Here is a 27803-nt window from a genome sequence, read left to right as displayed (position 1 = left end):
GTGAGCACACAGACCAATGTGACTGACCTGAACAGCCAAGTTGGCCACGAGTACCCCCAGGGCGGCTGTCTCTGATCATGATTTACTATTAGCAGGGCTGAGGGTTTGTGAAGCCATCGGTGTAACCCATTTTACTTTTTTTATTTGCAACATACAAATATGTATTTTGTCCCTATTAAAAGGTTCCACATTCGGAATAGACAACAGCAAGTCATTTTTAGGTCGAAGCCTCCAATGCAGGGCATGGCCCTGCTGGAGGCAAAGACTTATTGTGAACAGGAGAATTTCAGTACTGCGTGAAACCACGCCCCCTTTTTCCATTGGCAGGCCTCTCGAAATGGAGGCCTGCCATTGGAAAAAGCTCCTGTTTAGCAGATTTGTCTGCTCTGGATCCCTCCTCTCGAGGACTCCATGACCTGCCTTACGGTAGCACGACAATATTTTCAGAAATATTGCCTTGGCAACCATGAGGGAGGTCACGGAGTCCTGGAGGGGAGGGATTCGGTAGCTGTTCCCGCCCCTTTTTTTATTTTGTGTGCGTGCGTTGCCTCGTTCTCCTTACTGGAAGGTCAGGAAGGAGGCATTGCAGTGGATGGACCCTCCTTGTTTTGAACACTGCCTCCACCAATCTGTGTAGAAACTGCTTTCCCTTGACTCCAACTACGTGCGTTTATGCTCGTTGTAACTATATTGAACACTCGCCTAGATCTTAATATAATTCTTGAGGCGTTAACTTGGGAAACGGTTATACTTGGAACTGCTGTAGACATAAAAAAATCAAACTTTTCTTTTTTTAGTCCTTCTTTCATTTTTGAGATGTCATTGTGTTTTCATTTCCGTGACTTTGCCCCGGAAATGGAATACGGGCTAGCATGGCAACCTGCTTTTTGCGTTCCATGAACATGGCGGCCATTTAAAGAGGTTGTAAGCGCTGCGCTGCTCGATAACGTCTAGATATTAGTGAACAAGCACGAAGATGAAGCTAACCCGTAAGCTAGTGCTGTCACGGGCCAAAGCATGCGAGCTGGAGAGCGTGAGGAAACTGAACTACTGGGGCAGCCGGTTAAGCGATATCTCAGTTTGCCGAGAGATGCCCAACATCGAGGTGATCACCCTCAGCGTCAACCAGATCGCCAGCCTGCAGCCCCTCAGCCAGTACCAGAACCTGGCCGAGCTCTATCTGCGAAAGAACAACATCCAGAGCCTGCGTGAGATCTGTCACCTGCAGGGGCTGCCCAGCCTGCGGGTGCTTTGGCTGGCGGAGAACCCCTGCTGCGGCCCGGACCCCCACCGATACCGGATGACGGTCCTGAGGACCCTGCCCGGTCTGCAGAAGCTGGACAACCAGGCCGTGGGCGAGGATGAGCTGGCCCAGGCCAAGGAGGAAGGGGACCTCCTGCTGCCGCCTTCTGCCAGCGTGGGCAATGGTTGCCATCCGACGCCCGCGGTTGCCACAGACACGGAGAGTGACCTGCTCAACTTCAGCATGGAGGAGACCAACAAGATCGGGGAGCAGCTGGGCATGAAGCCCCTTCCCTGGAACAAGTTCTCTTCTTTTGCATCCCCAAAGCAGACCGGGAGTGGCACCTGGAAGAGAGAGGGGGATAACGTGGTTAGTGCCATCCTGCTGCAAGAGCTCGACAGAGACGGGCTGCAGGCCGTGCACCAGACTGCAGGGGACATGCTGCAGGTGCTGCAGTAGAACGAACTTCAGGGCGAAACGCAGGAGGAAGCCAGTGCCTGACAGGACGAGTAAGGCGGAGCTGGTTGGAATGTTATGTACTCCGTGCACTGGCAGGAAACCGTGGCTGAAGGGCAGGAGGGGGAATGGCAAGAGGATCATTGCGCCTTACACTTTGGCATGGGCTGGATGTGGGCTGAAATCGGTGTCCTGCAGCGCACACCACTAACCAGGTGAAGAATGTAACTGGATGGACAGATGCATTAAATGGTGTTTCGAAAAACACTACGGAATATGTTTTACAGACTGCAGAACACCAAAAAAAGCAGAGATCCTGCAATTTCGAGCAGATCAGTCTCTGGCGAATATACATCTGAAGTTGTCCAATACAAGCTGTCAAATTACGCATGTAGCCCGTTTTGGTGCACTTTGGTTCACCGAGTCCCATATATCCTAAGTATCTCAATGCAAACAAAAAGAAAATAGCTATAGACATTCCACCCGTGAGGATAAATATGTTGATAAAACTCCAATCGTGCTTTATTCCATGAGGAAGATCGCTTGTGGTTTGGGTTAAACATAACGGGTGTTTTTAGCAAAACAATAAGGTGATCGTTTGATGTAGAATTCACCGGAAGGCTTCGAATTACCAGTTAATGTTGTAAAACACTTATAGACCCTTGCTTCCAGACATAATTTGTGCATTATACAATGTTGTAAATACTTAATGAAATATATAAAAATTAATGAACTCGTCGTGCAGCTCTTTTGTTTAGTCCGCAGCATTATTTTGTATTTTCGTTAGAATAAGCGGTCTTTAATTGAACACGTTTTCTGTGTAATAGCATTGATCTGCCACCATTTTAAGATGACGTCTCTCTTTACATGATGCTGCGCCAGATCTTGTCTTTCCTGTATTTCCGTCAATTCGTGGCGGTAGCATTGGCTTAATGTCTTATGCTGCTCCTGTAGCGTCCTTACTTGTTGCTTAGGTTACGGCTCTGGGACTGGAGGGTGAAATGCGCATGCGTGCTTTTTAGTTCCACGGACCTTTAAAGAAGCATTGGACGTCGCTCTACTGTTCTGATAGGTAGCTGGTCATGATGGCAGACACGGAGTGCGGAGCTGTGCGGGAGCAACACAGGTTCAACCAACGCGCTCTGGAAACATATCTGGGAGACCGACTACCAGGCTTCCCGTCTGGCACGCCGCACGTCCTGACTGTTAAGCAGTACAGGTAATTATTAGGACTCCGGGGCCACTGAGCACACCTGTGTAATATTCTAGGCTGCGCCTCGCACCTGTCGGAAAGTGCACTGAATAAGCTCTTGCATTCTTTGACAACTAGACATTACACGAATTGGCATACCCTTCAACCTCTAATTGCTACAATAGGGCAAGCGTTGCATAATATTTGGATATTCCGTAGAGTTCGTGTATCCCCCGCTCTTTGGCTATCTTCTGAAAATAAACGCCTCCTTGTCTGCAGCAGATCGAGACAGCTGAGCTCATTTTCAGGCGGGGTTACTGAATGCTCAAATTCAGTTTAGGCTACAAATTATCGGAGACGTGTCTAATGCCTCCACAGTATAAGAAGCGACAGGCAAAAAGAAAGATTACAAAACTGAAACGTTTATGAGTGTAGCTACCATGAGGCCTTGAAACAAAGTGAAATACAAGGAATGGAGCAGGGATTTAAGTGGGGGGGGAGGGGGACTGACAAATTCATATAATCGTATCCAGCAATGGATAGAAACATAGCAACATATTGTAGGCAATACACATTTAAGGTAAAAGGGCAGGACAACCCCTCAGGAATTCAAACATGACCTTGAGGCCGAACATAGATTCATGATGAAAATGCATTAATCTACCGAGGCACCACATCCTGCTTATGCAACATGCTTTCTTTAATGGAGTGTTAGTCTTAGAGAGCAAGTGTTGTAATGTAAATAGCACATGGTGACCTATACTTAACCCTTCTTGTCTGATTAACCAAAAGGAGAAATGGGTCCTGGAGGCCTATTGCTCAGAGGGTCTCGAATGAGGACAAGAGACCACACAGGCCCTTATCAGACTGCTGTTTATTACTGAGATTAAAGAACAAATGTTTCGCTTTTAAATATGGTAAGCATACACTAAATTAAATTGACATATAAATTGTGTTCCCCTAGTAAAATGTCTTTTTTAAGTTCAACCTGATGTTTTCGACAAGTGGTGGTAAAGCATTATTTATTACATCTGACCAGCGCTCTGTGATTAACCCACCCTCCTTTGGCAACATTATCTCTTCTTGCTCGACTAGGAAACACGGGCAGAACTTCCTAAACATTTGAGTTCATGGGAAGTGGTGACCCCGTAATGTCAGTACTACCCTGCCAGCAATAACTCCCTTATAGCTGCCAATATTTCAGATTGCTGTGTGTGACACTTTCATAATTGCAGTGTAATTATAAAGTGACATTTCAACGACTATGAGTGACACCGAAGTGGAACAAAAAGACAGTGGCTGCCACGTGCCCAGCCACAGCGGCACCAGTGATCACACCAGCTAACTTTGGGATTATTAACAAGGACCCAGGGGACAAGCACGTGTATGTTGTCTCATTTAATAACAATAAAAACAAAACTGTTTCAGACCGCAAGGCTGGAGTGCGAATCCTGTTACTAACAAGGAAAATATGTTTAATAATTTAGTCCAAATGCAGTGCCACCTGGATCAACTTTCAGTTTCAACATTGGCACCCCCACTTGAACCATGGGAAAGTCAATTGCATAATAAGAAGCGTTTTCTTAGTAACAGAGAAGAGCCGTCTTCGACAAGCAAACTAACAAGACTTTTTTTCTTAGAAAATATAATTCCAATTTGATTTTGCTCCTGAAACTCAGGCCTCTATCACTTAAATACAACACATGTTGCATTACAAATGCTAAAGGTGTCACATTTGCAAAAGTTAAAACTATTGGCATTGTAAATGAAAAAGCTATTAATTTCGCTATTTTCAAAACCAACACAAAGAAAAAATTTGTCATTTACAATACCAATAGCTCAAACTTTCCTAATGCGAGACCTATTGCATTGCAAATGCTTGTTATAGGACAGTCTTTCCTTTGATTGAAGCAAACAAATCGCCAAGACTTACAAGTTTTTTTTTGACAGAATGTATAGCGTTTTTCAAATGTTTAAGAAATGCACCATTATCAAATTATTTTGGCTTTTATTGTACTGTTATCTAGTTAAACCAAAACACTAAGGTGGAGTATTTGAAATGTTTAAACGCTTTCAAAACAAAACACTCCGAGTCTGAATGCCAGTCAGGAGAGAGAGAGAGACACAGACAGACAATATCTGAGAGGGTGAAAGGGGCTGGTATTTCAACATTTCAAAAGTTTGAATCGAAAATTGTTCTTGCCAAGTTTACAACATCAGTAATCACAGTTGTAACAAGACAACAACACCCTTATTTGCCAACTACATTGTGTGAAGCTCCGCATGATGAAAGGCTGAGTCCGCTCAGGTAGTATGCAGAACTGTAACTTGCAGATTTGCACAGATCTCTTCGTGGAGTGTGCGCCCCGCTGAGATTTCCCACTATTATCCTATTGTTAAAGGTATTCGGTGTGTTCAAGCTTCTCGGAGATAACAATAAAAGCATGGGAGTGAAATGAAACAAGTATTAATAGAAAGCGGATTTGAATCACGGCTTCCTCTCTTATTCAATGTGAGCGTCAGCAAAGAGTTTTATCTCCATCACAGGACAAAATCGGAAGTGGTTAGAATAGAAACAGACGGACTGACACCCAATAATAAGCCACGCTGTGGAGTTGGTTATTCTTTAAAGTCTGTGAGCGCCAAGAGGCAATGCAGTTTGTAGTATTGCGCTATATACATGTATCATCCTCATGAATTCAACAAAAGTTAAAGAGGTGGGCAGACTTACATTTGGGAGTTAGGAGATGGACTCTCGTCTCTGTGGCGGTCAGCATGTTCTCTACTCGGCTGGCATTGCCTTTGAGCTCCAGCAGTTTCTCCTGGTAAATGGTGTACATCCTCTTTAGCGCCTCCTTGTCCAGCCTCTGGGGGGTGGGCGGAGGTCTGTGCAGCCCCAGCCGCTCCAGGATGTCTCTCTTCACCACCTCCAGCTTTATCCGCTTCTCCTGCTCCCCCAGGGGCCGCAGCTCCACCGCAATCAGGAGGACGAGGAGGGCCAGGCAGGCCTTGGAGTAGTGTCTGGCGCCCTCGGCTGAGCACGCATGGTGCGCTGCGATGCAAGACTCCCCGAGCGAGGCGCTTTGCACGGCAGTCTCATGGAATGAATGAAAGCCTCCATTCTTGGCCTTATATTGAGCTGAACTTTGGTTCGCCACCCGCCCACGCACACACACGTGCAGACGTCACTCACGGTGTAAAGAAGAAAAACAATATCAGGGCAGCGGCGGTCCACCCTCCCAGCCTGGCTGCTCCCCGAGCTCGGGGCTGTGTGCGGCGCTTGTTTACAACTGTGATTACTGAGGTAGTTAACTTGGCAATAACAATTTTCGATTCTAACTTTTGAAATACCAGTCTTTTTCACCATCTCAGCTATTGTGTCCCCCGCCGTGGGTACGTTTTTGCCTATATAGCATCCACCAAAGGGACGTACCCTGAACTTCTAAAGCAGACTACTGTGTGACCCTCTGCACATTACCCAAACAGCTCTCTTTCCTGTATCTGCCGAAACCTCTAGTGCTTAGAAATAGTATGAATGTGGACATAAGGAGTCACATTAATAACCACAAGACATGAGCGAAACTGAAAACTGTTGTGGGACGGGACTTCAGTCTTCTGTAGACCGTGCCCACGGAGTGCCTGGCCAGAGGAGCAGGGCCGGACTGGGAACCAAAACCGGCCCTGGCAAAGTGCTCGGACGGCCCCCCCTCCCAACTCAGGGGGGGTCAGGGGTTGGAGGTGCTGCCGAGCTCTTTGCCGGGCCGGTTTTCGGCCGATTTTGGTACAGGGCCGATTTTGCTGCTATGCTGCAAAATCGGTCCTGTAACAAAAACGGCTCCCAGGGGCCCAAAACCGTGTGGCGCACCGGGGGATTGCCCGCTGTGGCCAGTCCGGCCCTGCAGAGGAGCAGTGGTGACGCGGAGCTCCCATGCCCGAGGGAGAGCCCTGCGGAGGCTGCAGAAGTCCGGGGTGACGGTGAGTGGGGCTTAGTTGTAGGGGGAGGGGGGTGGTGGTACGGGGGTCTCGGTGCGCTCGTGTGTGTGCGTGCGTGTGTTTATGTGTGTGAGGGGTTTCTGTGTATGTGTGCGTGCATGTGCGCTCGTGTGTGTGTCTGTGTGTGCGCTCGTGTGTGTGTGTGTGTGTGTGCACGCGCATGCGTGTGCGAAAGCAGGGGGAGGTGTGGCTGTGTGTGTTGGAGTCTTTCAAGGGAGACAGGAGATGTGCACACGCGCGCGCGACCCGCTCCGATCCGATCCTTGAAGATGCGCGTGGCCATCTCTTGTCTCCGGGGAAGCTGAGCCGGTGACTATAGGTCTCTGGCGAGACAGCGCTTCGCGCTGTAATCGCCACAAGACCTAAAAAGCTGGGTTCCAAGAATTATCGAGTGGTGCTACGCATTTTAAAATCTGATCCCACCTCCCTTACCTTGGTCTGTGGTGTAGCAAAATACTTGTGTTGCGCATGGCTAACACGCTCCAAGCTTTTAGCGAAAAGCATGAGCTAAGCAGTGTGCAGGTCCGCTCTCTGATGTATTGTTTTATACTGTTTTATACATTATTAAATTTTACTAAGTTTATAGTATATATATTTATAATGGAAATGTTTTGATGAATTTATATATCAAGTTGTATGGAATAATGATCTTATAAAATTATGAATTTAGAATGTACATGCTTTTATGATAATTCTGTATCGAATAAAGTACATACAACAACACCGCTCCTACTACCCCCTTTACACACTTACACAAGCTGGGAAGGGCACCAGAAGCACTTCCCAACTTGTGTAAGCGGCCAGGGTGTCTGAAACGGAGGTCCCAATGGACGCTAAGTGGCTTCTGCTCATGATCAGGGGTGAGACGGTTTGGCCACAGTATGTTAGCCTCTGGCTGGCGCTGGCAGCGCGGATTGCCAATCCAATAGGTACTTTATTCGGTTACAATCGATAACCATAAAAGCATACAAAATACAAAATTCATTACATTAAAATATACACAAGATTGCGCAAAAGATATTACATTAAAAGAGATTTTTACAATTAAAAACAAGGACAAAAGTACATTAACCAGTTATAAACGTGAGAAGTGGGGCAGATAGACTGCATCATGACTATAGCGTTCTGTCCTTAGTTAATGAAGTTAAACAGAGTTCAACGTATATGCGGTACGGGGGTAGAAGTGATACAATTCTCGTGTTTTTATTTGCCCATCTCCTCTTTGTGGCTCCCAGCTCCGCAAATATGGAACGACCTGCCTATCCTTAAAATTAACAATTACCAAATCACCTACCATGTTCTTAGGCCGAGACCCTATCCACCCCACCCTTCTCACACTCAGAATTCTGCCATTGATACTAGTTGGGAGGGGTCTGTTTTTCGTCAGCCAATACTGAACTTTGTTTTTAAGGCCCTGATGGCCTTCAGTTTTCCCAACAGTGAGCTCCGGCACTCCCGATAGGACGCACACATAGGGTCCTGCCTCTGGTGGTAAATGTATACAGTTGTTGGTTTTTACTGGACCCTCGGGAAGCTTACCTGGTTGGGTCGGCCGTGCTCTAGAGATAGAGCTGTTGGCTGGAATGCATTTATTAAAAGGCTCCTTACTTTTAGGTGCTCGGGATTCAGGGTCCGATGGTTGACCCAGGGGGGTTTTATGATTGACAATGGTGTCATAGGTATTTAAAGCAGCTATGCTCTGCGATTGGTTGTTTGTCAGGTTGTTTACCTCTAGTTCTGCGAGCTTTACCCCCATTCTCTCTATCCTGTCGATTATCGGGACAAGCAGGTTTTTAAGCAGTTCTTCTAGGCTAGCTAGCAGGGTGGCTGGAAGGAGGGATACAGGTTTTTCCAGTAATTGATTGGGGCTCTCAGGGGTGGTGGCAACTGTAACCATAAGTGGATTTAAGGTGGTTTTTGGGTGTTTTGAGGGTCTCCCGTTGCAACCTACACTTTTACGTTTAATACCCTGGGCAAGAACCCGTGGACATTCTATCGATTGGGCGGTGGGAATTTCTACTAAAGCAACATCCGGGTTTACCAGGGAACTGTTAATAACTTGCTGCGGTTTTCTGGGCTTAGGACTTCCAGAACCCACAGGGTGTGAATAGGGACCAGTCTGTTCATCTTCCTGCGATATAACGTTATACTTAGTGTTACAAATCCCATTAAGCTCTTTCAACAATACAGTGTTCGGCGAATCAAGTGGAGTTGAGGGGGATCCTTCACAGCATGTGACATCTTTGGGAAGGCTGTGTTCGATAGTAGCAATGGCCGATGTCACCCTGGTTAGATACAGGTCCAGTGTCACTTTCAAGGATCCACCCTGAGCAGGAGTCTGATTGTAGAGTACTTTGGTCGTCATGGGGCAGCTAAATTCACACACCCATGCAAGTGAACAGACAGTTTATTATACTACTTCCTTATTGTGTCCTGGGAAAGGCTTGGTAGGCTCTGGGCAATACACTGTAAAGATCCTACCTTGGTTCTTCGGTAATCCAAGAATAGTGCCCCGACCCGGCCTCTTCTGGCCTCTCTCAGCCCGCGACGCGAGGGCTGCCCTCCCTTATGGAGCGCCTCCGGGTGCGGTGCTGCCGGCAAAGGAGTCTGGGGGATGTAGTTCTGCTGGAATTCTGCGGCGGCGGGAGGGGAACGGAAGGCACCAACAGGCTGTAGAAACTCCCCAAGAAGCAGGTAGGGGGTCCGAAAATCACCCGCCCAAGTGTCCTGGCAGCCCCCACTACACCTGGGCTGCCCTCCCTTATGAAGCGCCTCCGGGCGCGGTGCTGCCGGCAAAGGAGTCTGGGGGATGAAGTTCCCCTCCCCACTGTGGCCGCAAGCTGGAGTTCTGCGGCGGCGGGAGGGGAACGGAGGGCACCAACAGGCTATAGAAACTCCCCAAGAAGCAGGTAGGGGGTCCGAAAATCACCCGCCCAAGTGTCCTGGCAGCTGATGTGGTTTCCGCTCACCTCGCAGTAAGAGAGAGGCTCCGTTATCGTCTCCTTGAGCCCCGTCTCCGTGAGCCCGTGAGCCCCCGCAGTGGTCTGCAGTAATCTTCCGAAATCCGAAATCCCTTCAGAAATGCCGAACAGCAATCTCGGCAGGCTCCCAGGAATTCTATTGACGTGAGCACAGATGCCCGGCTCAGCACGCCAAACGCCAAACTGCAGCAGTCGCCATTGACCTCAAGGCGAGGAGGGAGGAGCCCACTGCCAGGTAGAGTGGAAAAGAGACCGCAATTGGTGTCAGCGAGCAGAAGAGACAGTGTACTAAAGTAGGGGATGTGTCAAGAAGTGGGAAAAGGTATGGGTGCCATGGCGCACATACATGGGGCCATAAAAAGGCCAAGACCAGCACCAGGGCTTTATTGGTTAAGCAATGTATGATAAACCCTCAATGTATGTTCTCCCCCAGTTTCAAATGATATTGGCTACTGAGATAGAGCGCCTTACATGTTGTCCCCCCACTTCTGTAAAGTATAAATCGATACGATTTGACCCAGTGATGTACATGCTTATTTGTCCATTATCAAACTGTCTAATAAGCCGGTTAAATAAAAAGAGTTAAAAAAATAAAGTTGCTGGGCTTTCACCTACGGTTGAGAAAGAGGTCAAGCGGTAAGCTCGTAAGTGGAATTTAAAACTGATTTTCGGTTGAGCTTTTCTAGCACAGTATGATGGTTGGCTTTCTTTAGAGTACTCATGAAATGTTTGACAAGCCATTTGCCTGTGGCACACAGGGTTGCTCTTCTGATGTTTCACATTAAGATGACTAAAAGTCTATGAATTCTCAACTGTTGAAAGGTGGGCCGTTGTCGGCACTTTAAAATCGCAGGAACACCACAGGTCGCGAAGATGATGTCTAATCTTGCAATGACATGTTCTTGAGTGATTGATGAGAGACCTTCAATCAATGGAAAATGGGAATATTCATCAACGATCACCCTCTGGTGATGTCTATTAAGAGGATTGAAGAAGTCGGTGGCGTGGCTTAGCAAGCCACAATAGCGGCTGTCGACTGCTGAGGCTCCGCAGTCGGGCGGCCTAATAGCCCACTGATCCTCGTCCTTCCGGGCCAAAAACCATCCTCCCGGACAGCAGACCACAGCGGCACCCGGAGCACTCAAGACACCGGGGAGCCTCGCGCTGTAAGACCAGCTAGCTGCGCCAATTCAATACCACAGACCTGCACCCAAGATGGCGACGGCCCGCTGTGGACTAGGATGGGAGTAAAAGTAGCGACCCGCCCGGACCTTCACCTGTCACGAACGCACCCAGAGGGTGCGCGAGACTGGGTTCGGTCCTACGGCGGTCTCCTCTGCCTTTGGCAACCCCACCGGGTGCCGGTAGACTGCCGGTGTCGCCTCTCTGAAGCGACGAGGGCGGCTGGGGACAAAACCATCAAGGCAAGGATCAACGCGGGAGGCGGGTGAGTCCCTCAAACCCCCTCCCTCCCCGAACACTCACAGCAACCCTAGACGTCGGATATTCGGAGGGAGCTCCCGCGCCACGGCCTGCCTGACCTCAAAATGGCACCCGTGACGGGACGACATTGGAGCTGACAACGCCCTTGGCGGCCCGGAGAGATGGCCTTTGGGGGTCAGTGCTGTACACCGTTGGCTTTCCTGCGGCCCCCTCCTGCGGAGGTTCCCTCGTCAGCCCAGACACCCTGCTGGCAAGCCGGCCATCACATGGACACTGCCTGACTAAGATGGCGGCCCAAAACCCATTAATTTGAACTGAACCCGGCCCCATCCCCGACCACAGCGGGCAGACCTCCCCGGATACACACTAGGCTGCCACTACTGGGCTTGAACTGGACAGTCCTTGAGGGGTGATCCCCCTAGCCTATTTGTGAAAGCGGGAACGCGCTAAGAGGACAGGCGCAGGGCAGACTGCACGAAGTGGGGCCTCACTCGACGGGCAGGTCTGGCGACATGTCGAGGCAGCCCCCGTTGGGGCGCTGGAGATCTTAGGGCGCACTACGCCCCATACCACAAGGCGGCGGCGAGTCACACGGTCTCCGCACGGGGGGGGGCGACTTCCCGACCCCACCCCTGTGCCCAAAGAAAATGAACGTGGGCATAACACCCCGGGACATCGCCATGGGGAAACCGAGATCTACGCAACAGATGGCGGTTCCTGAAATGGCGCCGGAAAACCAACCTCGCACGAGCACCCTTACCAAAGCACCGACGCCACAACCGGACCCTACCATTTCCGACAAGCTGGACCGGGTCATGGCTGCCATAGAACTCTCCAGGGCCTCCATGGAGGAACGCCTGGGCACTCTCACCACGGACATCACCCTAATTCCCGACGACCAACGGAAACTGGCAGATAGGGTCCGGGAGGGAGAGAAGACCCTAGCGGACGTGCAACCCACTTTGAAGACCCAGCAACAAACACTTTGGACAGCCATGGACCGCTTGGCGACAATGGAGGAACGGGTGGACGATTTGGAGGGGCGCTCTCGATGCTGCAACATACGTGTTCTGGGACTTCCAGAGGGGATCGAGGGTGCACGCCCCATCGAATATGTGGAGGCCTGGGTGAAGTCCTTCACTCCGACCAAAGACCACACAGCCTTCTTCTCCTTGGAATGGGCCCACAGGGTCCCGACCGGGAAACACCGACCTGGCAAAGCCCCTCGCCCCCTCCTTGCGAAATTCCTCCATTTACAAGACTGGGATGCGGTACTGCGAGCGGCCAGACGCGCAGGCCCACTGCTGGTCGAAAGCCAACATGTCATGATCTTCCCGGACTACGCCAAGGCGGTGCAAAAGCTCAGGGCATCCTTCCTGGAGGTGAAACGATGCCTGCGGGAGAATGACATCCAGTACTCTTTGTTATTTCTTGCACGCCTGAAAGTAATCCATGCAGGTTCCCCGCACTTTTTTTCCACGGCAGAGGAGGCCTGCGATTGGGTGGATCGCCACTGCAAGCATGGATCGGCTGCGACCCAGCCACAGAAACACAGTCAAAGGGCACCCCGCAACAGAAAGCGAGCCCCGTTCCAAACACAACAGCAAAGACGACAGAACTGGACGGACCCGGCCAACCGCCAGGAAATTGACTCCCCGGACTTGGAACAGCTTATGCAGGAGCATCGAAAAGCCCTTCAGGCCGTGGCGGACCTCGGGGTTCCCCAATCAGAGGAGGATGTCGAAGGGATCCCTCACCTTTTCTCATCAAGTAGTGAAGAGGACAGTGAACTGACCCGTCCCACAGCTAACTCCGTTACGATGCCCCCGATCACGCCATTGATCGCTGACTCTGCCCAGTAGGAGTACTACCGGTTGCAACCCGGCGACATGCTCCGCTGGATGACTTCTACAGGTGGGTACCCCGGCTGGGGCCACCTACCATCCATGTCAGAACACGTTGGACACAAAACCCGAACTGACGACCATTTCTCCTGCAAACGCCCCGTCCGGAAACTGCCTCGGAGGCTCGGCCTGCCACCCCTACGATTTGACTGTTCGCTCCCTGGTTCTAGGAGCGCATGTTTGGTCGTATCGAGCTTGCCGATGCATCCCAGGTATTAGGATAGCTTTCCCACCCAGTTCATTGTTCTGTTTACCCTGTTCTTTCATCCCCTATACCCCACAGAAGACATAGGAGAGATGTACAGCAGGACGGCCAGCACACCCGGGCGGGAATGGGCGGGGCCCTCCAGTGGGTACAACGCGGCTCAGCCACATTTAGAGTCCAAACCCTTCACCATCACAAACGTGCCTCCCGGCATAGGGCCAGCCAACCACACTCCTCAATGCAGTGCCCAGACGTTAGCCTTCTAACCCTAAATGCCCGGGGCCTTCGTACACCGCGCAAGAGATATGCCACATATGCTTATATCAAACGCCAACATGCGCAATTCGCATTCATCCAAGAAACGCACCTCATGGCGCCAGAAATCGACAAGCTCTGGTTTCGCTGGCGCGGCACTATCTGTGCCACGTCCTACTCGGCATATGCACGCGGCGCACTAATTTGGGTCCACCCGGGCACTCCCTTTCAGGAAACCCGCAGGGTGGTGGACAGGCAGGGATGGTACGCCCTGTTGGAGGGACTACTGGATGGGCAAGCCATCCTGCTAGGCAGTATATATGCCCCAAATACTGAACAGGATAAGTTCTGGGACTCCCTCTCGAGTGTGCTGGCTCCATTTGCATCCCTCCCCTGGGTCTTAGGGGGCGACTACAACTGTGAACTCGACGTTGCACTCGACAGGTCGCACCCGCCCCTCCACACTCCCCGCCTCATGCACGGTCAGAGCGCTTCCACCGCTGGGTTAGTCACTGGGCGTTAGCGGATGCGTGGAGAGCCCATCACCCTCACACAAAGCTGTACTCGTTTCATTCCATCCCCCATAATTTATGTGTCCGGTTAGACAGATTTCTATGCACTTCCTCCCTGATGCCTCAGGTCCAACACTCTGACTACTTGGGCCAGATAGTCTTCGACCACGAAGCACACATATTACGCATCCAATGGAAGCTGCCACATCCGCCGGTGCCCACATGGCGCCTCCCACGGGACTGCCTCACTGACCAGACATTCCGACACGACCATGCACAAAGTATTCAGGAATACTTCGCTCATAACACAGGGTCCGCCTCATCCAGACTGGTGGAATGGGACGCGTATAAAGTGGTGGCCCGAGGGACATGCATCCAGCAAGTGATAGGGGTCCGCCGCACGTTGGAACGCACACTTGTCGACACTGAACGCAGGCTAGCAACACTCACGAAAAAGGAGGATGCAAACGATGCAACAGCGGCTCAGGTGGCAGAAGCCAGCTCTAGCGGATCTGCGCAAATTTAATTTTCGTGCATACGCCACATAAAGAACGGGACAAAACGGGTACACTCTTAGCATGGTTAGCAAAACAGGATACTGACACCAAACCCATTACGGAGATCCTGACGCTAGCGGGAGTCCTAGTGCGCTCCCAGCTAGACATTTTAAACGCGTTTCAGCAATATTATGCTGTGGTGTATGACACCCCAAACAACCTTGGACAGGGAGCGATCAGCCATTTTCTGGACCCCCTTCCAATCCCACACATTACAGACGCCAATAGGGACGCCCTCGATGCCAAAGTATCAGCGGCGGATGTCCCTGGAGCGATCCGCGGGCTAGCACGGAACAAAGTGCCACGTCTCGATGGCATACCCCTCAAGTACTACAGCACTTTTTCTACCCTTCTGGTCCCCCGACTAACCGCTATGTTTCTGGACGCATTTGAGAAGGGAGAACTTCCGGGATCTCTTAGAGAGTCCATCATAGTAACGTTCCTTAAACCGCATCGCGATTCCCAACAATTGTCCTCCTACCGCCCCATCACACTCCTCTCTGCTGATTGCAAGATCCTGGGTAGGATTCTGGCAACCAGGTACGAACAAACACTACGTCCCTTGGTCCATCCGGACAATGCGGATTAGTTCCCGGCAGGAACACATCCCAGAACATTAGACGATTGTTCCACATTAGACGATTGTTCCACGTTTAGGATCAGGTAGGGGACACCCTCCCATGTGCGGCCTGTATCATCCTTGATCTTGAAAGGCCTTTGACACCTTAACCTGGCCGTACTCATTCGCGGTCCTGCGACGAGCGGGGACAGGTCCCACCCTTCTACGATATACCAACCTGTTCTACACGGACCTCACGACCCGGGTTCAACTGGGTCGACACATTTCCTCCCAGCTACCGGTCTGGAAAGGCACAAGGCAAGGCTGCACCCTGTCCCCCTTAATCTTCGCCCTGGCAGTGGAACCCCTGGCGATCCGCCTACGCCAAGAGGGAACCGCCTGGGGTATACCCATAGCGGACACGGTCCACTGCGTTTCCATGTACGCAGACGACCTCTTTCTATATATTAGGGATATCACAGCGGATCTGACACCCATTTGGACGGCTCTGGCGGAGTTTGCGGAGGCATCTGGCCTTCAGGTAAACTGGGACAAATCCACAATCTACCCCCTCCATCACTCCCTAGCCCCTCGAGAGATACACATCGGTCCACAAACTCTGCGCTGGAGCACGGGCGCTTCCAGTTATCTCGGAGTCCGCCTATACCTCTCTCCCACTGACATCTACGAGGATAACCACCGTCAGGTGTTAGCAGGCATTCGGTCATCAGTGGATTTCTGGAGACGCCTTCCGATGGCACCAATCGGTAGAGTGGCCATAGCCAAGATGATCATAGTTCCTCGACTCTTATATTACTTTACGAACCTACCCGTTGTCCCACCCAGCAGCTTCTTCCGTGAATTGGATACACTCCTCCGTGTACTCATATGGAGGTCAGGCCGACACTGTATCGCACTTACCAAACTTCAGCTCCCCCACACCTAGGGAGGTCTAGGCGCCCTCGCCTTTGAGTCGTATTTCCTGGCCGCACAGCTTCAGTGGCTGTCATACTGGACGGCAGGTCGGCACACTGGGGAGACCAACACTGTACAGGGCCCTATTCCCGTTCCTGAACTCAGACGGCTATTACTACCGGGCACCAACCCCGCCGGTCCTATCCTTTGCAGGTATCGGTGGCTGGCCGATGTATGCTACGGATCCATTGCATCGCCGCAGGAACCCCATGCTACTCCCCACGGCTGCCGCTGGTCGGCTGGCCAACCGGAGAGGCTTACTTCACGCCCACAAGACTCCGTGCGTGGACGGCAGCCGAGTTCACGGAGGCGGAGGGGTTGTTCTCGGAAGGGAAGCTCCGCCCATACGAACAGCTCATGGAGGACTATGACCTCCCCCCTGGACAGTTTCTAACCCACCGACAACTTATCATCGCCTTTCGCCCACATTGTGATCTACACCTCGGCAAGCCCGCGCCACACCCAGTCATCCACACCATCCTGTACATGGGCATAGGTCGACATCAAGTTACCTGGCTGTATAAGTCAATTCGCGAGCTTGCGCACAAGCCCTTGCTCACTCTGAGAGCCACCTGGGAAGACTAATTCGGACGCCAACTACATGACGGGGAGTGGACCAGGGCACTAGAATTCCCTAAGAAGGTATCTAGAAACGCGAGATTCAAGAACATTCAGTTCTACATCTTACACAGAGCATATCAGACACCGGCACGACTCCAGCGCTTCTACCGTGATACGCAAATATTCTATCCTAGATGTCATTCACCTGAATAACAATTCCAACACATGTTTTGGAGTTGCCGGACTTTACAGTCGTACTGGACCGCCATACTCTCCTCTATCCGCACACTCACCGGACTCACAGTCTTAGACTCCTGGGAAGCAGTGGCCCTGGGGATATTCCGTAGACCAAAAACACACAAAGTGCAGGTCCGCTTTGTGACATTGTCCTTGCTCCTAGCTAAAAGAAACATTGCCATGCACCCTCGGGACCCCCTCTGGAAGCATGGGTAGGGACAGTACAGAAATGGGTGCTTGCGGAAGAGGAGCTCCTACGAGAGGAGGAAGCCAAGGGCCACCGCAAACACCCTATATCCATGGAGTGAGCTATGCTATTACACCAGTTTAAACAAGCGCATGCGCGCCCGACCCCCGATACCCCTCAGTCACCTCCCCTGATCCACACAACACCTACACCACAATAGGGCCCCTTGGTGGGGATTGCCGTCCGGGACTCCCCCCCCCCCCCCCCCCCCCCCCGATCTCACTCCTCTTTTTCTCCCGCCCGCGCCCACCAACAGTAGCCTGAAAGCCCCGCCATGCGCCGCCCATTGCACCCTGACGGGGAATACACTCTAACCTATAACCGCTATACGCTTTCTACGCCCCCCCGTCATGGCCTGTAACGGCTGCTGTCCAGACATTATCCAAGATCCTGCATCCAGATCTGGTCTCCACTCTTCTTCCTCCCCTCCCTATCCTCCCCCGTACCAAGGCCACGGTTTGTTCCCCCTAGTTTCTTTTTTCACCTTTGTTATTTTCCTCACACCTGGACAATGCAAACTGTACTAGCTTCCTAATCGTTCCAGGCATATGGACACAATCTATTTTGTTTGTCGAGCCCTCATGTGTATTCATCCCACTGGGACGCCACCAATTGCCTCTTGATGTAATGTGAGTACTTTGAAAATGTTGATAAAAATATAAAAAAAAAAAAAAAAAGAGGATTGAAGAAGTTCACAGCAATTTTTTCCAACGCATGCATTGGCAACTCTGACATGTTTTAAGGGGGTTGGGTGGTTTTCGATGACAGGCAGTTGCATAGAAGACAGGCCTTTAATTCTTTTTCATCCTCTCGTTGAGATGTGGAAACCAGACTGTCTCGGAGAGCTGATGTGGTGACAACAATTCCACAATGTCTTTCTAGGGCCACTTCAACTGTCTGTTGTCGCAGACTCTCCGATATGACAGTTATAGATCCTCTTAGAATAATACCTTCCTGAGTTAAGGACTGTTCATCTTTGACCTTCTTAAACTTTTGATATTCAATTTCACTGGTAAGAGGTCAAGGGTTCCGGTACCAAGACTGATGTGTAATAATGTCTTTCAGTTTAGGCATGTCACTATCTTGACTTGTGGCAGCGACAATTTATTCTAATGAAATGGCATCTGGAGTGCTTGATTTCACTATGAAATGTATGTAAGCTTAAGAAGTCTTAGAATGGGTACCAGGCCATTGTAGAGGCACTTATGAAGTAGTCGGCAGAATTCCGATGTGTTCCCGGACGATGCAAGATGGTGTAATTGCACTCTTACAATTGCAGACCCCAACATTCAGTGCAAGGAAGCATTTTGGCTTTTAATCCTTGATGATCGGTCACAAGCATAAAGGGCTTCCAATACAAGAATAAGTGGAAATGTTCACAAGCCCACATCCTGCCCTGCTTTCTTTCTCAGGTTGTGAGTAAGCACATTCAGTTTGGGACAAACTTCGGAGGCGTTCCCCACAATAGGTTTGCGATCATTTGGGTGTCCACTGTGCTGTGCAAGGATGGCACCCAACCCAACTGGGCAAATGTCAACTGTAGGAGAGTAGGGTCTGCTTCCTACGGTTACCCCCACTTTTTGCTGTGCTTTACTGGTTTTTCGACTTTAGTGTGGCTGTGGCCCTGCTAATCAGGCCCACAGTCTAGCTGTACTCTCTCTAAATTGATACCATGTACTTTAGGTACATACTAGATTGGTTACTGGGTCACCCTTCTAAACCACTGTATATGGTACCTTAGGTACCCAGGGCATAGGTGCACCCTAGGCCTACCAGGAGCTTCAGCATGTATTCATGCCACCCCTGGTAAGTCTTCCAAACTGACACCACAGGTCTGTACTTACAGCCTGGGTAAGGAGATATATATATATATATATATATATATTTTTTTTAACCTGTAAGTCACACCTATGGCAGGCCTGGACAATCCTGGAGACAGGGTGCCCTAGCATGAGCTGAGCCCCTCTGCAACTCTCGGAACCATCTCCTTATAGCTGTTCTATGATATAGCAATACCATATACTCTTAAGTGCATTATAATCCTTGCGGTTAATGCTAACTTTGGTTTACCTTTATCAAAACATGTTGTGTTTGGTGTCCGGCAGGGGAGGCCTAGACAATAGGTTCCCTGTCCAGGGAGGTGCCAGCACCTCCCCAGACAGGCTTTAGTGTATTGGGGCAGGGTGGGTTGCATTCAGTGAATGCTTTTCAGACACTGCCTGGGGCACCCAAGGTGCTCCATGCATTTTCCCAGTTCAAACCGGTTGCTGGGGCGCTCAGCCCCAGCTCTGGCGCGAAACAGGACAAAGGGGAAGGGGTGTAACCACCCCCTCCCCAGGTCCACCCGTAGGAGGTCCCTACCTTAGAGTTAGTCCAACCCCTAAACTTGCTATAAGTATAGAACCCCAGTCTCTAGGACTTTAGATTACCCTGGATGAAACTGATACATTATTCCTGGACATTCGACATTCCATATCGACTGGAAGATGGACGAAATCTCCCTTGTGGTCAAGGAATGACCACTCTGTCCAAACAGGCACCAATGGCATCTTTGCCGGTCTGCATTTTCGAGGCTCTTGCCAGATCTCGAGGAATCTGAGACACAGGACATGGACTTCAAGACATCTCTGACGCGGACCTCACTCCCAGCAAAGCTGAGACCTGTGGCGGACACGAGAGACGGGGGATCGGAACCCCTGGATATCCTGCATTATTGTTACTGCACCTACTTCCTGAGGTATCCCGAAGTTGTGCATTGGGGAATTTGAAGCCCCTGCCCGAGCACCTTTTGCACTAAAGCTCAGAGGCCTACACTCCAGGAGTGTCCCTTGGGGCCGCTTTGCGTATTTCCGCTCGAGGTCCCTTCACGGCTCCTAGTCTGATGATTAGCGAACCCCCCCAATTTCTTGAGCTTTCCTGGTTGCTCCAGACTTGCTCCCACTCCTGTCCAAAGGAGGAGTCCCACAGACCTTGCTAGTCTGCACCGAAGCCCATCTCGACATCCTGCGTGTATTGAGTTTGCCAAGGCTTGTTAGGTCCAATCCGGATTCCGACACCGCAGTCAACTAGATCCTTCGTGGGACAGCTCGAATCCAGCTCCTGGTCGTCGTCAACACCTCCTGGTCATCGTGGCTAAAAAGACAAGCTTCACCTTTTCACCTGAAATCACCAGACATCGGCTGGCATCTTCCTATCGCCATCCTGGTCACTGGCTAGTGACACAGACTCTGTCTCCTCTGCTTTCAGGTTCTTCACATCTCCAGTCCACCCTTGGATCCACCAGGACACTTTTCCTCTGCTCGCCTGCAGCACTTCTTCGCAGCTCTCCATTGAAATCGATGACGAAACCAGACACCAAAAGACACCTATGCACCCAGCTTCCCTGGGTGAGGTAACACGAGTACTCCGGTGCTCCCGTGGGTCTGGACTCTCGAAGTGTCCTAGTCTAAAAGGGTTTCATCGTAGTTCACCTAGAAGTGCCCTTAATCTTTAACCTCATTGCTGCTGATGCCATTTCCCTGCTGTGCTGAGAAATCGTAAATCCCATTGTTCATGACGAGCTGGGCTCGTCATCAGCCTGGGAGGAGGCTACTTCATGACGAGCCCAGCTCGTCATGAGCCTGGAAGGGGTTAAAATTGTAAATTGTTTGTTTCCCATAGAAAGTCAATGGTGTTTAGACACTGCACGTGTCCCCCGTGGGCCTCCTGCATTCTAACCTTAGGTAGTTATAGGTAGACCCAGCGGTTCTACAGGCCCTAGGCCTGCTTTCTAACTCACACATAGTTCTTATACCACTATTTTAGTATATGGTTTGTGAGGCCCCTAGGGCATAATGTATACTGTGCAACTTATTGTATGCTAATTAAGTTCTTTGTATTGTACTTTTACCTCTGACCTCAAAGAGTCCAGAGGGGTTGTGTTTAGAATAAATACATATATATTTGAAATATACCTTGTGTGGTGTGCTTTCATTTGATCATTCAAGAGATTATAATTGGTAAAACAACTAGGTTAACTCACCTCTAAGTCTTAGCCTGAAGGCTGCTTTCCACAGCTACCACTAGGATAGCTTTCTAGAAGGTTGACTTTATAACCTATCAATAAGGGTCGTTTGCACTGGTCAAGGTGCCCACTGGAATAGTGAACATCATATACCAGGCCAACTTCTCACACCAACAACCACTTCAGTATGTAGCTTTGGATCAAAAAATGCCATTTCAGTAGCATTCTCAATAGATTGCTTGGTTTTCTGGAAGCCTTGCTCACATTCATGTGACCAATGAAAAGAAGTCTCTTAATGGCGCTCCGACAGTGGCAAAGTCTTGTATGCCAAGAAAGGAATGCAACATAGAAACTTCTTGCGAGGGACTGGCAGTTAAAAGCACTTGCACTTTAGTATGATTGGGTGTCATACCCACATCAGAAAAGCTATGGGCAAAGAGTTTTAACTTTGTCTTATGGAACTCGCATTTCTTGGCATTCAAAGTTAAACAGGCATCAGTAAGCAACTGACACACGTGTGAAAATGTTGTCATGCTCCTGTGTAGCTCCGAAAATCTATGTGTCATCACTGTAATTGAAAAGATTCATGACCGACTGTATGATCTGTAGAATGACATCTTGGCTGTATGATCTGTAGAATGACATCTTGGAATAGCTCTGCAGTTGATAACAAACCGAAACGTAGTCTCTTGTAGTGGAATAGACCAACATGTGTAGAAAAGGTTGTAAAGTACCTGGGATACTCCCAGAGTTCCAACTGATGATATACTTTATTAAGATCTAGACAAGAGTACCTTTGCCTCATTCAACTGTGTTATGTAGGCAATTTGCGGACCTGGATGACGTTCTCTTTCAATGGCCTTGTTCATTTGAATCATATTCACTCAGATGGGTACAGCTCCTTCACTGCCCTTTTTCGGTACTACCACTACGGGAGAAACCCATTGAGTTAGACCAGTAGAATGCTCAAGATATCATGCTTAAATAAGGATTTACAATAGCATCCTGTAGGTGAAAGGCAATTCACCTTTGTCTTTGAGTAATAGGACAGACATCCTTGTTAATGTGTAATTGGACTTTCATAGTCTTGAGTTTTCCCAGCCCATGAAACAACGAAGGGAAATGGCTTACTAGTTTGTAATGAGCATTCATGTTATAGATCACCAGTTATAGTTGCCTCTCTCACTTCATCGAGCGTACCAACTTTCTCAAACCTAATCAAGCCGGCTTTAGACCTGCCCACTCCACCGAGGCTGTGATTCTGGCAGTTATGGATTCTTTAAGGGGCAATGCCGATAAAGGGTCTCCTCAGGCGCTCGTCCTACTGGATCTGTCGGCGGCGTTCGACACGGTTGACTATAACATCCTTCTCCACCGTGTCGAACAAGCTGGCATCCGGGGTTTGGCTCTGGCCTGGATTAAATCTTTTTTGACAGGCAGAACCCAGGCGATACGTCTAGGCCCTTTCATGGCCGTTAAGGAGCTTAGCATCTGTGGAGTGCCCCAGGGATCCTCCCTGTTCCCCCTGCTCTTCAACCTTTATCTCCAACCGCTCATCCATTCCTTGAAGAGGTGGGACATTACCGTCTTCAACTATGCTGATGATCTGCAAATCATCTTCCCCCTCAACTCTCCTAATGCAGCCCTTGATTGTCAAGCGGTTACGTTACACATCCAGCAATGGATGAACCTTAACCAGCTCAAATTGAACCCGGGGAAAACAGAGCTAATTCTCCCGGGTAACAGCCCCACTTATTGGGGTCCACAGTTCTGGCCGGTGGAGCTTGGTTCCCCGCCTGTCCCGGCGAAGTCAGCTAAGAGTCTCGGGGTCGTCATTGACACAGAGCTCTCCCTTAAGCCTCAGGCGGGTGCTGTTGTATCATCTTGCATGTTTCAGCTCAGAAAAATCAGGAAAGTCTCCCATCTCCTTACACCTGTGGCCCTGATACAAGTCTTGATTGCCCTGGTGCTCTCCCGCCTGGATTTTTCCAACTCTCTGTACCATGGCCTACCCAAATATCCTCTCCATAGGCTCCAAATCGTGCAGAACCAGGCGGTTAGACTGGCCTATAAAATCCTGAAATGGCAGTCGGCGAAACCACTACTTCGCAAACTCCACTGGCTGCCGGTCGAACAGAGGGCTGAGTTCAAGATAGTCTGCCTCACATTCAAAGCTGTGTTTGGAACTTCCCCTGCCTTCCTCAAATCCTTAGTCATCCCCTACTGTCCGGTACGCAACTCACGGTCCTATCATCGCCATCTCTGAGCTGCACCCCCAATTAAGCTCAAAAAATTTGGTGGCTGTAGATTTGCCCACTTGGCCCCTAAACTCTGGAACCCGCTGTCCCTTCCGCTTAAATCTTCTAATTCCCTTCTGGAATTCAGAAAACTCCTGAAAACCAGTCTTTTCACACAGTCTGGCTAGCTCCCCTCTTTTACATCTCTCAGCACCCAATCAGCGCCAGGAAACTTATGGTGACAGAGCGCTATACAAAACTCCATTAAGATAAGATAAGATAAGATAGCAGCCCCATATCAGAGGCTGTGCTAAAGATGAATAAACATGCAATAGATGCCATACCTTGAAGTACATGAATGGGTGCCTGTACTTTTGTTTTCATATGGTTAATCATTGCCACATATGAAACTTGACTTTAGTGAGTTAATGCAGTCCATGTATACACTAGTTTTTGATGGCTGAAGTCGGGGCACTGGAGACAGTTCATTAAATTTCTCCTAATGCATAATAGTTGATGATGCACCACTATCGATAACGAAAGGTACTGAACAACAATTGACTTTTAGTGTGATCTTTGGACAATGTTTGAATGACTTTGGTGCTTTATCATATTGGTTTCTCTTGGACTGGTGTTTTTCCTCACTGGCGGTCAGTCCAACATGCACAAGCTTCTCGGAGGTGAATATCGACATGACACACCCAATTTCTTGACTTTCACTTTCTATCGACATAGAAGAACTACTTGATGAAGATTTAGATGTAGACTTCACATACGCCAAAAGTCGATTCCGCACTTTGACGGCGGCACACGTGGCACACACAAGCAGTTTACTTAACAACGTAAACTCTATGGAAGAGCACCGATCTTCAGGTTATTATCCCCTATCTTGTTGGCAGTTGTAGCGTCCTTCCCAGCCCAGGTACTTGCCAATGACCACACCACACACGGAGCTTAGTATAACACGTCTTTATTCTTCTGCATGTGACCACAAACTCAACATTTTAAACTTGCATTTAGTTTACTAGGCTCGAAAGCTTATGCTATAGTTCTACGGAGTCCATCAGGAACCACTAAGGTACTGTCATTACATACTCACCCGTCACTACAAAGGAGAGTGAGATCAAGACGTCATTAGTATGTTATCCCATTACTTGGTAACTCCCAGTTGGAGTCAAAACTTCATCATGCTACCCAGAACAGAGGTTGCTAAACCTATGGTTGCAACAAAAGTGGGACTTTGCAGTCGCTGTGGTCATGGCACGGCATGGGGGGCAGAATCCAGTGATTATAATGCAACCAACTTCATAGTGTTGAAAATATTGGCGGCAGATTCACAATACTGTCAAGCGTTAATGTTATTGATATTTATACAGCGCAGCTGCTACCTGGAGGGGTCCTGGCGCTAGTTATATCTCCTGTGGCCAAATGAAGAAGTTAATTGGGCAAAGAGCCAGGTCTTTAGGCTTTTCCTGAAAGCCAAGAGGTTTGTAATGAATCTTAGATGGAACGGCAGGTCGTTCCAGGCCTTGGCTGCACAGTACGTGAAACTTCTGCCCCCGTCAAACTTTTTATATACGTGGCTCTGAGACCAACCTAGCCTCTAATGAGCGAAGTGGCCTTTTCGGTGTGTACCAATCAATCAATCAATAAATAAAAACGTTATTTCGGTTTTTGTTCAAACCCATAAAAGTACATATACAATAATACTGTGAATACATAATACTTTTTGTTAAAACCCCGTATCATAACAAGGTACAGAGGAGCAAAAGTATGATTTCTTCATTACATAAAAACCAGGAGATTGGAAAATTTCATCACGTAAGGCACATTACAGATCCATACATTTTCTATATTTGACAGTTAATTTTAAATATTCAATGACTTGGAGAATACTATCATTGTGCAAAAGTTGTAAATACATCAGGGCCGGTCTGATCTGAATAAAATTAAGATTTCTTAAAAGAATCACCAGTTAGCGCTTACGGGGATATTCATAAAAACTACATAAAAATATAAAATGCAGCATATCCTGCTGAGACTTTCCGTCGCAGGGACCTGCAGTCTTATTAAAATTAGCAGTTCTTGGCCGAATAAGCAAATGATGGAAAAGATTCAACCTGAACCTAGTCAGTGAAAAATTTTCATGAGAGGTCAGGGAACCCAGTAGATACGGCTCAGTAGATGCACACGTTTTCAACATAACATATTTCTGACACTCAGCTTCTGGAGCTCTATGCCTTCCCTCTGGGTCTTCCTAACCATGAGGAACGCCAGTTTTGTTGCCTCCAGGTCCCCCTTAACAATACGACTGGGATTTTCAAACAATTAGGGGCGCCCCAGTCTAAAAAAGATGGACTTCAGATATTTTATCCATGGGATAGCCAGTGCCTTGTCCTGAGACAAACAATCCTTCACAATTAAGTGCGTCAATGGGATGTCAGGATTCAACCAGAGTTTTATCCAACAAGTCAATGGGCGTAGGGAGAAGATGTCACATATATATTGTGTCCCAAATTCTTCATGAACTGCAAAATTGGACGTGCCTGAGGGGACACACAGGAGACGCTTCATGAAGGAATTTTCAACAATCTGCAGCTGCTCTCCACCGACATACCCCCATATTTCACTACCATAAATAGCAGTGGCCACTGACTAAGCATTATATATTTGCAGCATGGGGCCAGTTGTTTTTCCCCCCAATTTAGATGCAAAATTAAAGATAGAAGCGTTCACCCTGACCAGTTCTCCTTTCTTTTTAAGAAGATGCGGGCCCCAGTTTAGTTTAGTATCAAAAAGGACCCCAAGATAGGAGAACGTCTTTGATATGGGGATTACCGTTTCATCTATTTTAAATAGGAAATTTCTTCTAGGTTGTTGACCTACTTGCATGACAAATTATTTAGAGTTATTGATCATTAGGTCTCTGTCATAAAGGACTTAAAAGCATTTAAAAGAGCTTGTAGGCCCCTTTCAGTCCTTGATATTAGTACTGCATCATCTGCATATAATAGGACTGTAACACCCCGACGACTGACTCTTGGACAGTCAGCCGACACCTCCTGTAAAACGCTATCCAGATCATGGATATAAAAATTAAAAAGGAAAGGAGTCCAAATACATCCTTGGCGGACACCCTTTCTAATGTCAAAATTATTTGTCACGCTCAGGTCTTGAGAGTATCTGACGTTAGCTCTGGTATTGCTGTGGAGATCTGTGAGGAAATCAACAATACCACTATTCACCCCCCTCGCCCTTATGGACAGCCACAGCTTCCGCCTGTTCACACAGTCAAAAGCTGAGGACAGGTCCATGAAGGCGAGGTGGATGGTGCTCCTTTGCGCCATTGTGTACTTACTTAAAATTAAGAATAGGTTAAGGTATTGGGTTGTTGTTGAGCGACCACTGCAGAATCCATACTGGGAGATGGACATGATGTTATTTTCCACCACCTAAGCTGAAAGTCTCTGCAGTAGTATCCTTCCTATTATTTTTACTATGGAATCGATAAGCGAAATGGGCCTGTAGCAATACGGGCTGTATTTGTCCCCTTTTTTTAAAGACCGGGACAATTGTGGAGACCCCCCAGGAATGTGGGCATCCACTTTGCACTGCGGCATTAAAGGCATATTCCAGAATGGGAGCCCAAAAGGAAGGCTCAGACTTAAATATGTCCGGAGGAATCCCATCTGGTCCCGGTGCTTTCCCAGCTGTTAATCTCATGATGCCCTCAAGAATTTCACCACTGTCAATTCTAATTTTCTTTCCATTATTGGCAGGTGCCGAGCTAGCATTTTCTTCCGTAGGACTGCAGTACAATTGCTCGAAATGTACTTCCCAGTCCTCCTTGGGTATGGGGCATTCAAGGCCGTCACCGGTCTCCTGGACGAGAAAGAGTTTTTTCATTACGCCCCAAAATCTAGAACTATTTATTAAGAGTTATGGGGTCCAATATCTCGTTCCAAGCCTCTACCCTTAGGGATTCCTTACGTTTGGCTAGTATTAATTTATATTCCTTCCGGCATAGTTTTACATTTGCCTGTTCTCTGGGTTTAGCTGCTAAAGCCAGCCTAAGGTTACTTGATGCTTTAGTGCAATCATGATTAAACCACTTTGGGCCCACATTAACTTGATGTTGGTGTGCCCAAAAGCTGTCTGACTGCTGTATTTTGTAGTGATTGAAGTTTATTCAGGAACCTTTGTTGAGCATTTAGGAACAAACTATTACAGTAGTCCAAAGTCG

At 48.9% G+C, this 27803-nt stretch overlaps 1 protein-coding gene and 1 pseudogene across 5 annotated transcripts in view; one reads left to right on the top strand and one right to left on the bottom strand.

Annotated features, from left to right (window-relative positions):
- SGK2 (serum/glucocorticoid regulated kinase 2) overlaps positions 1 to 27803 on the bottom strand; it is a 459518-nt gene that overhangs the window by 119796 nt on the left and 311919 nt on the right. The gene's annotated exons all lie outside the window — the stretch shown is intronic.
- Positions 540 to 3887, top strand: LOC147705796 (cilia- and flagella-associated protein 410 pseudogene; annotated as a pseudogene). Its single transcript, XR_015297324.1, has one exon. The product of XR_015297324.1 is annotated as a cilia- and flagella-associated protein 410 pseudogene (transcript).

Source organism: Lissotriton vulgaris, chromosome 7 (genome assembly GCF_964263255.1).
Source record: "Lissotriton vulgaris chromosome 7, aLisVul1.2, whole genome shotgun sequence".
Classification (NCBI taxonomy): domain Eukaryota; kingdom Metazoa; phylum Chordata; class Amphibia; order Caudata; family Salamandridae; genus Lissotriton; species Lissotriton vulgaris.
Note: the sequence above shows the minus strand (reverse complement) of the source record. Positions and strands in the feature narration are given on the sequence as shown.